Source organism: Erinaceus europaeus, chromosome 8 (genome assembly GCF_950295315.1).
Source record: "Erinaceus europaeus chromosome 8, mEriEur2.1, whole genome shotgun sequence".
Taxonomy (NCBI): Eukaryota; Metazoa; Chordata; class Mammalia; order Eulipotyphla; family Erinaceidae; genus Erinaceus; species Erinaceus europaeus.
The window spans coordinates 52,078,462-52,088,906 of NC_080169.1; positions in this window are offsets into that span (position 1 = coordinate 52,078,462).

A 10,445-nucleotide genomic window follows, 5' to 3' on the forward strand; every position below is an offset into this window, starting at 1 on the left:
CCTTCCTTCCATGGTGCTCTCTGATTTAGGCTCCAATCTGACCACCACAGCAGTCCTCCTTATCTCTAATTTCTTACCTTTTCAATCTTTTTTTTCCCTTGATGCTGCTAAAATTTTTGATCCAATGTCTGCTTTAAAATATGCTATTGTTTCCTATTAGAACAAGCCAAACTTTTAACCACTTAATTGTGTTTTATGTTGCCTATGATTGTACCTAAATCTCCATCTTTAAGGCTCTCATTTTACCCAGCTATGCTAATCTTTTAGGAAGGAACATTTTATATTTGTTGTTTTTCTCTTACTCTTCTCTAGGAATATGTTTTGCTTCGTATCTTATATTCTACTTATTTAAAATCTTTCTTCTTACCACTTCAGCTTTCTTGAGGCATAATTGACGAGACTGTTTATGTTTATGATGTACAAGGTGATAATGTGAAATGTGCATAAATGATTACCAGAATCAGAAAAAAAATCTTTCTTCTTTAATTACCTACTCCATTTTTCATCTTCCTTGAAGTAGGCTCTGTGGCTCCTTTTGGGAATATAACTTTTTCCCTCTCTGATTTTTCATAGCTCTTTTGTTTCTGTCTATGCGTCAGTATGTATTCAGCACAGGCACCATCCGATCAGAACAGATATCTTTCTTACTTGTGTGAATTGTGTGTATGGGGAAATGATCAGTTTTGTCTTGTGGGATATAACTCACTGCTTCTTATAATGTATTCTGTTATTATGTTTACCTTCCTCTTCTTCATTCCCCTCCCATATGATGTTATGCATTTGGGGCTCTGAGATTTATTCTTTTTCTTTTGGATTATTACTTGGAGAAGAAACTTGTGAAAGATATATAAATGGGCCTACACATTATGGTTGTCTTCAGCTGACAGCAGGTTATTATCCAGGTTTTCTGATTTTATCATTTCTCTATCTCTTATTGTCTTTGACTTATTTTTCCATTGCCTTATACCACACTTATAGTAATGCAAATGATTCTTGTTCATAGAAATGCAAATTGTATCTCCTCAGTATTCAGTTGATTATTGCCCTGTGGACATTGACCAGTTCTGAAGTTAAACAAATTTATTTTGCCATCCCTATGCATGCTTCTTTGAATTCTCCTTTGAATCAGTTAAACTATATTACGGGTTCCTTCATTATGATGTATAATGTGTGAGTTACATAAAAGCTCTGATGCGTGTTCATCCTATATTCTTTCCTAAAATTTACTTTTAATGCATGAATATGTCTTGAATTTAGTAAATACTAATGTTTCCTAAACTCAGAGTAAAGATCCTTTAATGAAGAACACTGGAGAAAATGAGGAAACCAACAGAAGGGGGGGGGGTGGGTAGCTGCGCTGGGGTTTGTGTGTGGGGTGGGGAGGCTCCACTCCCAAATTCCTATAGGCTAAGAGAGATCCATCCCATTTGTGGTGGGCTTCCATGTTCATTTTTTATTCTTAAGTTTTATTTTATTTTATTATTATTGGATAGAGACAGAGAGGAAGTTGAGAGGGTAGGGGAGATAGAGAGGAAAAGAAACAGAGAATTATGCAGTCCTGCTTCACGACTTGTGAAGCTTTCCCCCAGCCAGTGGGGACCAGGGGCTTGAACCCAGGTCCTTGTGCGTTGTATTGTGTGTGCTTAACCAGGTGTGCCATTGCCTGGCTCCTTACTTTCACTTTATTAAGCCCTTGATTGTTCCCACCTGCGAGACAGCTTAAAATTCCCAAGGCTTTCATTTCTGTTCAGTCCTTTTGCACTATGGAGTTGTAACAAAGTGAATTAAAATTTTTTTGAGGCATCAAGGAATAAACATAAAGTCTTGAGCATGCATGATATCATCACTGAGTAGTCTCCCTGGTTCATTTTTTTCCCATTCTTTTTATTTATTTCTTTGAGAGAGAAAAGGTGGTGTGTGTGTGTGTGTGTGTGTGTGTGTGTGTGTGTGTAGGGGGAAGAGTAAAGAGGTAGAGACAGGCAGAGAGAAAAGAGACTCAACAGCTCCACTCCAACATCCATGGAGGTCCTTGGTGCTGTTGATGGTGCTTTTATGTGGTTCTCGGGTTCAAACTCAGGTACACATAGTAAAGAATCTGCTCCACTTGCTGAATTGTTACCTAACTCCAAAGTGAATTCTGGCTTGTCTAAGTAAATGAACAATTTCATATAGAAAAATTAAAAAGCTTGTTTTTATCACAATTAATTTGAAATTTAAACACTATTCTTTGGTCAAGTTGAATGTACCAAAACAAAGCAAAAATGAAAAACAAACATCCAACTGTTATATGAGGCTTGTATCACAAAGTACTGACTCCCACTGGAGTGAAGAACTGTCATTTAACACTTAAACCAATTGCATATAATCACATGACTTTATTGGAGAGAATCCACATTACAATGATATAAGCATACAATTAAGTTGACAGCCCAAGTTTAGAGAAATAGAAATCACTTGGCAAAGCTTGGAAGACTGGCACATGGGCAGATGTAGAGACTTATTTGTAGTTCCTTAAACAGAAGGAAGTATAGTCACTTCTCTGATCGAAAGTTGTTGGTAACTTCCACCAAAACCAAAAAGAGGCTTCAAGACCATGAATTAAAAATTCCAAAGGCAGCTCAAATTGACCCAATTTAGTGTCTAAATGTTACTACATTTTAAAGGTATGTTTTAGGCACTATTTTTTTCCCCTTAAATCTCTTCTTGTCTTCACACCTCTATTTATCAGTATCTTTAACTGAGTCTAGTTTCTGTATCCCAATTATCCCCAACTCTTGACTAAGGAAGGTCACTACACTGTCAATATTCTTAATATCTTTATCAGTCAATACTATGTGTGTATTTGGATGTATATCAACATATAGGAGTCAGGTGGTGGTGCACCTGGTGAACTGCACATATTAAAATGCATAAGAACCCAGGTTCAAGCCTTGGTCCCCACCTGTGAGGGGTAAACTTCATGAGTGGTGAAGCAGAGCTGCAGGTATTCTCTCTGTCTCTCAATCTTCACCACCCCTCTCCATTTCTCTCTGTCTCTATCCAATAATAAATAAATTAAAATATTTTAAAATCTGTCAACACATAGCACTGATTCATACCTACCCAACCAAAAAAAACTGATATAAAAAGAAAGTATTAGGTTTTTAATAGTTTATTCTATGTGTACTTAATGTGGAAGATTTCATATTGAAAATAACTACACAGATTTTAGTTTTCATTTGGAAGTTGTACAAAGTAAAATCTCATGTAAGGTATGATAATCTCTAATATAAGAAACACATTCTTAATTCACTCTATTTATTTCTGTGTTTATCTTAAGATTTAGAAATCATCAAGATATAACTTTGGGTCTCCAGTCTTTTCTGTCTAAATTTTCTACTTTTTCTAAGTGTATTCTTTTACCTTCACTTTGCTTCTATCTCTATCTTCTGTGTATTCTCTTTTTCTTTTTGTTATCAACTGTGTTGCTTTCTAAATGATTCATACTCCATCCACTACACTGGCGACCTCATTCACTTTTCTGGATTGGACACATGTAAAGGCAGAGGTGATAAGAAAAAAGTAGATATAAGAAGTAAGGTTAATTAAACTTGTTGAAGGACTGAATATGGGTGACTACACAAAGTGAGAATCATGGGTCACTGCAATTTCTGCCTTGAGCTTTAGGATTACTTCCTAACCTGATAAAGATTGGGGTGGGGACAAATTTAGGCAACATTATCACATTTATTCAGGTACTTTCCTTTATTAAATTATTATATTTGTTTATTTATTATTGGGTAGAGAAAGAAAGAAATTGAGGATGATGGGGAAAATAGTGAGGAAATAGTGAGATACTTGCAGCCCTGCTTCACCACTTGTACCACTTGTATAATTTCTGGAACCATCCGTTCCACCCCGGTTCAATGGCTGCCAGTTCTTAGCAACATAGCCCCGCCAGATATTCGTCGGGATGCAGCATCATCTAAGTTCATTTCCCACGTCTACGCTCGACCGGACCCGCCAATATACGCAGATATCTTCGCCCACCCTGTCCAATGCTTGACGTCTCGTCACCCAATCTGGTCCCCTATACCTACACTGAACTTCTCTGTTCCAGTCTCTTGGAAACAGAGCTGAGGTAAAGAACAAACACCTCATCACAGACCCCTGCAAACGTCAACCCGGCTTTGACCTAGCACGTTATGATTGGGCCCTCCTCAATCGCTATCGAACAGGCCATGGCCGGTGCGCCGCTATGTTCCAACGCTGGGGAGCCAGAGACTATCCGAATTGCCCCTGTGGCTACAGACAGACTATGACCCACATAGTCAATGACTGCCACCTCTCCAGATTCAAAGGAGGTCTCGAAACTTTACATCAGGCTCAACCTGATGCTGTTGACTGGCTACGGAAGAAGGGCAAACGCTAGAAGAAGAAGAACCACTTGTACCAAAAAAAAAAAAAAAAGAAAGAAAGAAAGCTTTAAGGCTTTCTCTCTGCAGGGGGGGACCAGGGGCTTGAACCTGTGTCCTTGTGCACTGTGATGCACAACCACCTGGCCCACTATTCAGGTACTTTTCAAAATGCTTTAGAAAATTTAAACCAAGTAAATACAATACAAACTAAAATATCATGTGTGAGATTCTGTCCTACCCTAGTACCTTCAAATAACTTTTCCCCAGGATAGATAACTGTATCACCTGCATAGACCCCAGTTCTGAGTATATATTCCTTCAATCTAAGCACTTAGATTTTCAAATTGGTAACCTGATTGAGATTTAATGGTGGGCTTAAATGTTTATACATTGTGAAAAATGACTTCTATTTATTTGAAATATTAAATCACTTATAGTTTTAGACCAGGGACACCAGAAGCAACTGGTTGTGTCATTATATGAGATACAGCTATATCTATTAATATACAGCTATTCTATTTAATGCTATATAAGTAGCATTAAATAGAATAAATCATGGTGAGGTCTTGTATGATACAGCAAATCCTAAACATGGGATTTTCAAATTAAACAAAGTTTCCGGACAACTTATTTACAATAATAACTATCTATTGCCTCCTCAAAGTCTAAGACAGCAGGAACCTTTCCCATTCTGTATAATTCTGTATAATTCCCATTTCTTCCTCTGTGGCATGACTCATTTTCTTATACACTTCTCTTGATCCATATTATTTGATACTGCCTCTGCTGAGCTCAACCAAATCAATGCAGCCAGTACCAGCTCATTATGTTTACCTCAATTGTGCCCAAAGACACCAGGTGTGGAATGCCAATCCTTCAGCTCTACTACTCTGGTGAGATAGTTCCTCGCTCATAGAATTCCATATTGGGTGGTGTACTTCTTCTTCTTCTTTTGCAGCCCTGTCTAATACCTGATCTGAGTGGAAATGCTGCTTCCAGTTTTTCACCATTGAGTATGATGTTGTCCTTAAGTTTGCTTTATATAGACTCCACTATCTTGAGGAATTTTCCATCTAATCCCATTTTTTGGTAGTGCTTTGATCATAAAGGGATGTTGGATTTTGTCAAAAGCTTTCTCTGCATCTATTGATATGACCATGTGGTTTTTGGGGTGGTGTAGTTTTTTAACAAAGCCACAGAGCCTAGATACAGACCAGGGCCCATGAGAAAGTGTTGTTTAAATTCGGAGCTCCAGCAGGCCAGGCTAGCATCACGGCAGTAGACAGAGACTCGAGGACACACGGCTGGGCAGGGAAGCTGTATTTCTTTATTCAGGAACAACGATTCATAAACTAACCCAAACTAATCACCAAACGGAACTCTCCTGCCTCCTTCCCCCGTGGCGGCGCCAAGCACTCTCTAACTCTGGAGCTCTGGAACTCTCTCGGGGTTCCTTGGGGTGGGGACAAGCGGGCCTGCGAAACTAGCAGGACTGAACCAATTTTCTTGGCAGGGGGAGAGCTAGAACAAACCAATGTAAAGCATACAACAATTCCCCCTTTTCTTTTAACTAAATGACTACAGCATCAGGGGTGTGGGGTGAACAAAAACCTATATCATACAGGCATTTTTAAAAAAGAAACCGGCACAAACATGGAGAAACATGTAAGCAAGTAACAAGAACCAGTGTGCTGCCAAGGGAAGGCCTGAGGGGGCCATTTTTTGCCTCTGTGGGCAAAACTTTATCAGCTTAAAAAAAACACATTTCTTGCCTCTGGGGGGCGTACTTGCCTCGACGGGCATTTGCATGGGGGTGGGGAATGGCCTAGAGTCCCAAAGGCAGCTGGCTGCAATTTACTTACTATGAAACAAAACTTGTTATTAGCATAACCATAGCGCAATCTAACATTCTAATAGAGAAGGAATTTGAGACTTTTACATATCAACAACGTCTTTTTAACCTTTTGTTACACCCATTCAAGATGAAGACACACCTTATGTGTGCGCAGGAAAGAAAACCTCAGTTCGGAGCTCCAGCAGGCCGGGCTAGCGTCACGGCAGTAGACAGAGACTCGAGGACACACGGCTGGGCAGGGAAGCTGTATTTCTTTATTCAGGAACAACGATTCATAAACTAACCCAAACTAATCACCAAATGGAACTCTCCTGCCTCCTTCCCCCGTGGCGGCGCCAAGCACTCTCTAACTCTGGAACTCTCTCGGGGTTCCTTTGGGTGGGGACAAGCGGGCCTGCGAAACTAGCAGGACTGAACCAATTTTCTTGGCAGAGGGAGAGCTAGAACAAACCAATGTAAAGCATACAACAAGACAGAATACATGTACACATGTACCCATAAGTTAAGGGAAAATATATACCTTAGTGTAAAAGTGCACAATAGTTTGTAAGTAAGTAGAAAGACCTAAAAAAAAAGACACTTTTTAAAAATTAGTTACCATAAAGTACTTAATAAAATGGTTTCTATTTAGACCTGGATACCCTCCTCACCTACTTTCTATTTTACTCCCCTCAATCACTCCAAGGCTAACTTTTTCGGATAAAGTAAGGACTATAAAAGCTGTATAGGAGCAAGAGACTGGCATACTTTAGTGAGGGCTCTTTTGAGCACTGCCAGGCCACCCCATTGTCCAGGGGTGGAATTCTGTAATTCCCACGTAGACATGAGGGGCCTAGACCTCTAAGCAGATACCTCTCTCCACTGTCGCTGTTCATCCCCATCAGGAACAACACAGTGGGCCCTCTTATGAGCCTCTATAGAACCTTGCCTTCAGTATGAGTCAACATTGGTGGGGACTACCCCATTCTCCAAAGGGAGGTTGGGTCAACCTACTATACCACTTGAGAAGACAGGTCCTGCAAAGAGTGTAGCCTAGAATGTCCCTAGCTATGATCACAGAATGAGAGCTCAGACCTGCTGTGATGCTCAGGTTCCTGTGCTGAATATCAGCACAAATTGATGGGGTTTACAGTTAATATTTGTATACTTTCCCCATATTTGGGAGCTACTGTCTTCCCTGATCCAGGCTTCTAGACCTATTTCCAACTCTGACACCATCTCCTTAGACAGCAACTTTAGCCCACCTGCATGTTAGCTATTGTGCACAGGCAACAATTTGTGAAGTCATGGGCCCCTTGGAATATACCTAAGATAGACCTCCTAGTTTTTTCCTAAAATGGAGACCTCCAAATCTTATCTGCTATAGTCTTACCTTTAGTTTCCCAGTTATTTAATAATGTGTTCTACTTCATATCTTAATATTTTTTCAGCCACCAAGTTGCAGATGCTACCATGATGCCAGTCTGACTTCACTGAACAGACGACCTTACAGATGTGCCTTGGTAGCCCACCTCTCCAGTGCTGACCTACTAGGGAAAGATAGAAACAGGCCGGGAGCATGGTTTGACATGCCAACGCCAATGTCCAGCAGAGAAGCAATTACAGAAGCCAGGCCTTCCACCTTCTGGACCCCATAATGATCCTGAGTCCATGCTCCCAGAGGGAAAAAGAATAGGAAAGTTTCCAATGGAAGGAATGGGATACAGAACTCTGATGGTGGGAACTGTACCCTTCTTATCCTACAGACTTTTGATCATTATTAAAAAAATTAAAAAAGAAAGAGGAGAAAAGAAGAAGAACAAGCAGAAGAACAAGAAGAAGAAGAAGAAGAAGAAGAAGAAGAAGGAGAAGAAGGAGAAGAAGGAGAGAAAGAGGAAGAGGAAGAAGAAGGAGGAGAAAGAAAAGGAAAGAAATAGCCAAATGGGAGGGGGAAATTTAAAATTGTTAACCTACAACTAATTTCCTTTTTTTCTTTTTAAAAATTTTTTACTTATAAACATAAGGACAAAACCATAGGATAAGAGAGGTACCACTTCACACAATTCTCACCATCAGACCTCCATATCCCATGCCCTCTCCTGATAGCTTTCCTATTCTTTAACCCTCTGGGAGTATGGACCCAAGTTCATCGTGGGATGCAGAAGGTGGAAGGTCTGGCTTCTGTAATTGCTTCCCTGCTGAACATGGGCATTGACAGGTCAATCCATACTCCCAGCCTGTCTCTTTCTTTCTCTAGTGGGGAAGGGCTCTGAGAAGTGGAGCTCCAAGGTACATTGGTGGGGTTGTCTGTCCAGGGAAGTCTGGTTGGCATCATGCTAGCCTCTGGAACCTAGTGGTTGACAAGAGAGTTAACATACAAAGCCAAACAAATTGTTGAACAATCATAGACCTAAAGGCTGGAATAGTGCAGACAAAGAGTTGGGGGGGGCTCCATTTTGGAATATAACTAAAAAATGCTAGTGGGCATATTTTAGTTACATTCCAAAGGGCCTGTGGCTATACTAGTGTTTTTTTTTTTTTTCTGCCTGAACCTGAAATCTGATATGCAGGTGGATCCTAATTATTGTTTGGGGAGATGATGTCATGGCTGGAAAAAGGACCAGAAAGCTGAATCAAGGAAGAGAGTAGCTCCCAGATATGGGAAAGGCGTATAAATATTGTTGACTGTAATCCCCATCGATTTGATGTGATCTGGGGCCCATATTCAGCTTAGGAGCCTTTGTGACCTCTGCATCCCTGTAGATCTGAGCTCACATTCTGTGGTCATAAGTAGGAATTTTCCAAGCTGCCCCATTATCAGGACCCATCTTCCTCAGGTGTAGTATATTGTCCAGCCTCCCTTCAGAGGATGGAACATTCTCTACCATTGTTGATCCAAGTTGAGGGCAAGGTCCTATGGGGGCCCACAAAGGGATCTATTGTGTTGTTACTGATAGGAATGACTGGTAACAAAGGAGAGAGGGGTTTATTCGAGGTCTAGGCCCATCATGTCTGTCTGGGAATCTCAGGATTTCCTGAATGGGGCCCCTCTTTTTTTTTAACCAGAGCACTGCTCAGCTCCGGCTTATGGTAATAGGGGGATTGAACCTGGAAATTCTGAGCCTCATGCATCAGAGTCTGTTTGCATAAGCATTATGCTGTTTACCTCCACCCTAAAACTAGTTTTCATCCTAGAATTTAGATATAGATACTAATTAGACATAGTATATTGATCGTTGATTCTCACTCAACAAAACTCAATAAGTAAAATGCTAAGAATAAAACAAAAGAAAACAAAACAAACAAACAGCAACAACAACAACAAAACTGTATCACCAATACCCTCCCCAAGTTGCACACATTTGTGTGTTTGTTTTCAGGTGAAACTAACTTTTCCTAGTAAGTTAAAAAAAACTAAGGGGTGTGTGTGGGAGGACATAAGGGAGGACTGTCGTTTTGCCTTGGACCAGAGTTCTTCAAAGACTAAGATAAATTCTTTTTGTAGAATAGTTGTTTAATATTAGCTGGAAATTCACAGTACACTGCTTTTAAAAACTAACATGTTGGAACCAGGTGGTGGCATATCCAGTTGAGAGCACATTTTAACATATCCAAGAACCTGGGTTTAAGCCCCCAGTATTTTCACCTGCTGGGGGGGTAGCTTCATAAGCAGTGAAGCAGTGCTGCAGGTGTCTCACCCCAAAATCCTCTTCTCTCTGTCTCCATTCTAAATAAATAAATAAATAAAATATAAAATAATTAAAAAAACCTACCATGTCCCATTAAGGAACTCAAATAGAAATATCCTCTAAAGGGACGTTTGAGCAGATAATTATGGGGCAAGGTGAAGGGAATAAAAAATATTCCCAATGGCCTGCCTGGTTTTACATTCTTCTGACCCAAATGATACTGACATTTTCATTTAGCAGGTTAAGGGAAAGAGTAGAGGTTAATTAACTTAGTGATGTTTAGGCTGAAATGGCCAGCACTGCCCTAGGCTTCAGGTATGTCTAATGCTGTTAGCAGCATCTTGGTCTTTCATTTACACTGTATCACCTTAGAACATCGGTAAACAAATTAGGATTGTTTTTTTGTTGAGGGCAGTGTAGCTCACAGGGGTGTGTGAAAATTTATTAGGTAATGTCTGTACAGCACTTAAAATGATTTATTTTTCAGCCAGTTTTTCCTAAAGAATTCTTTGTCTTACACTCTTC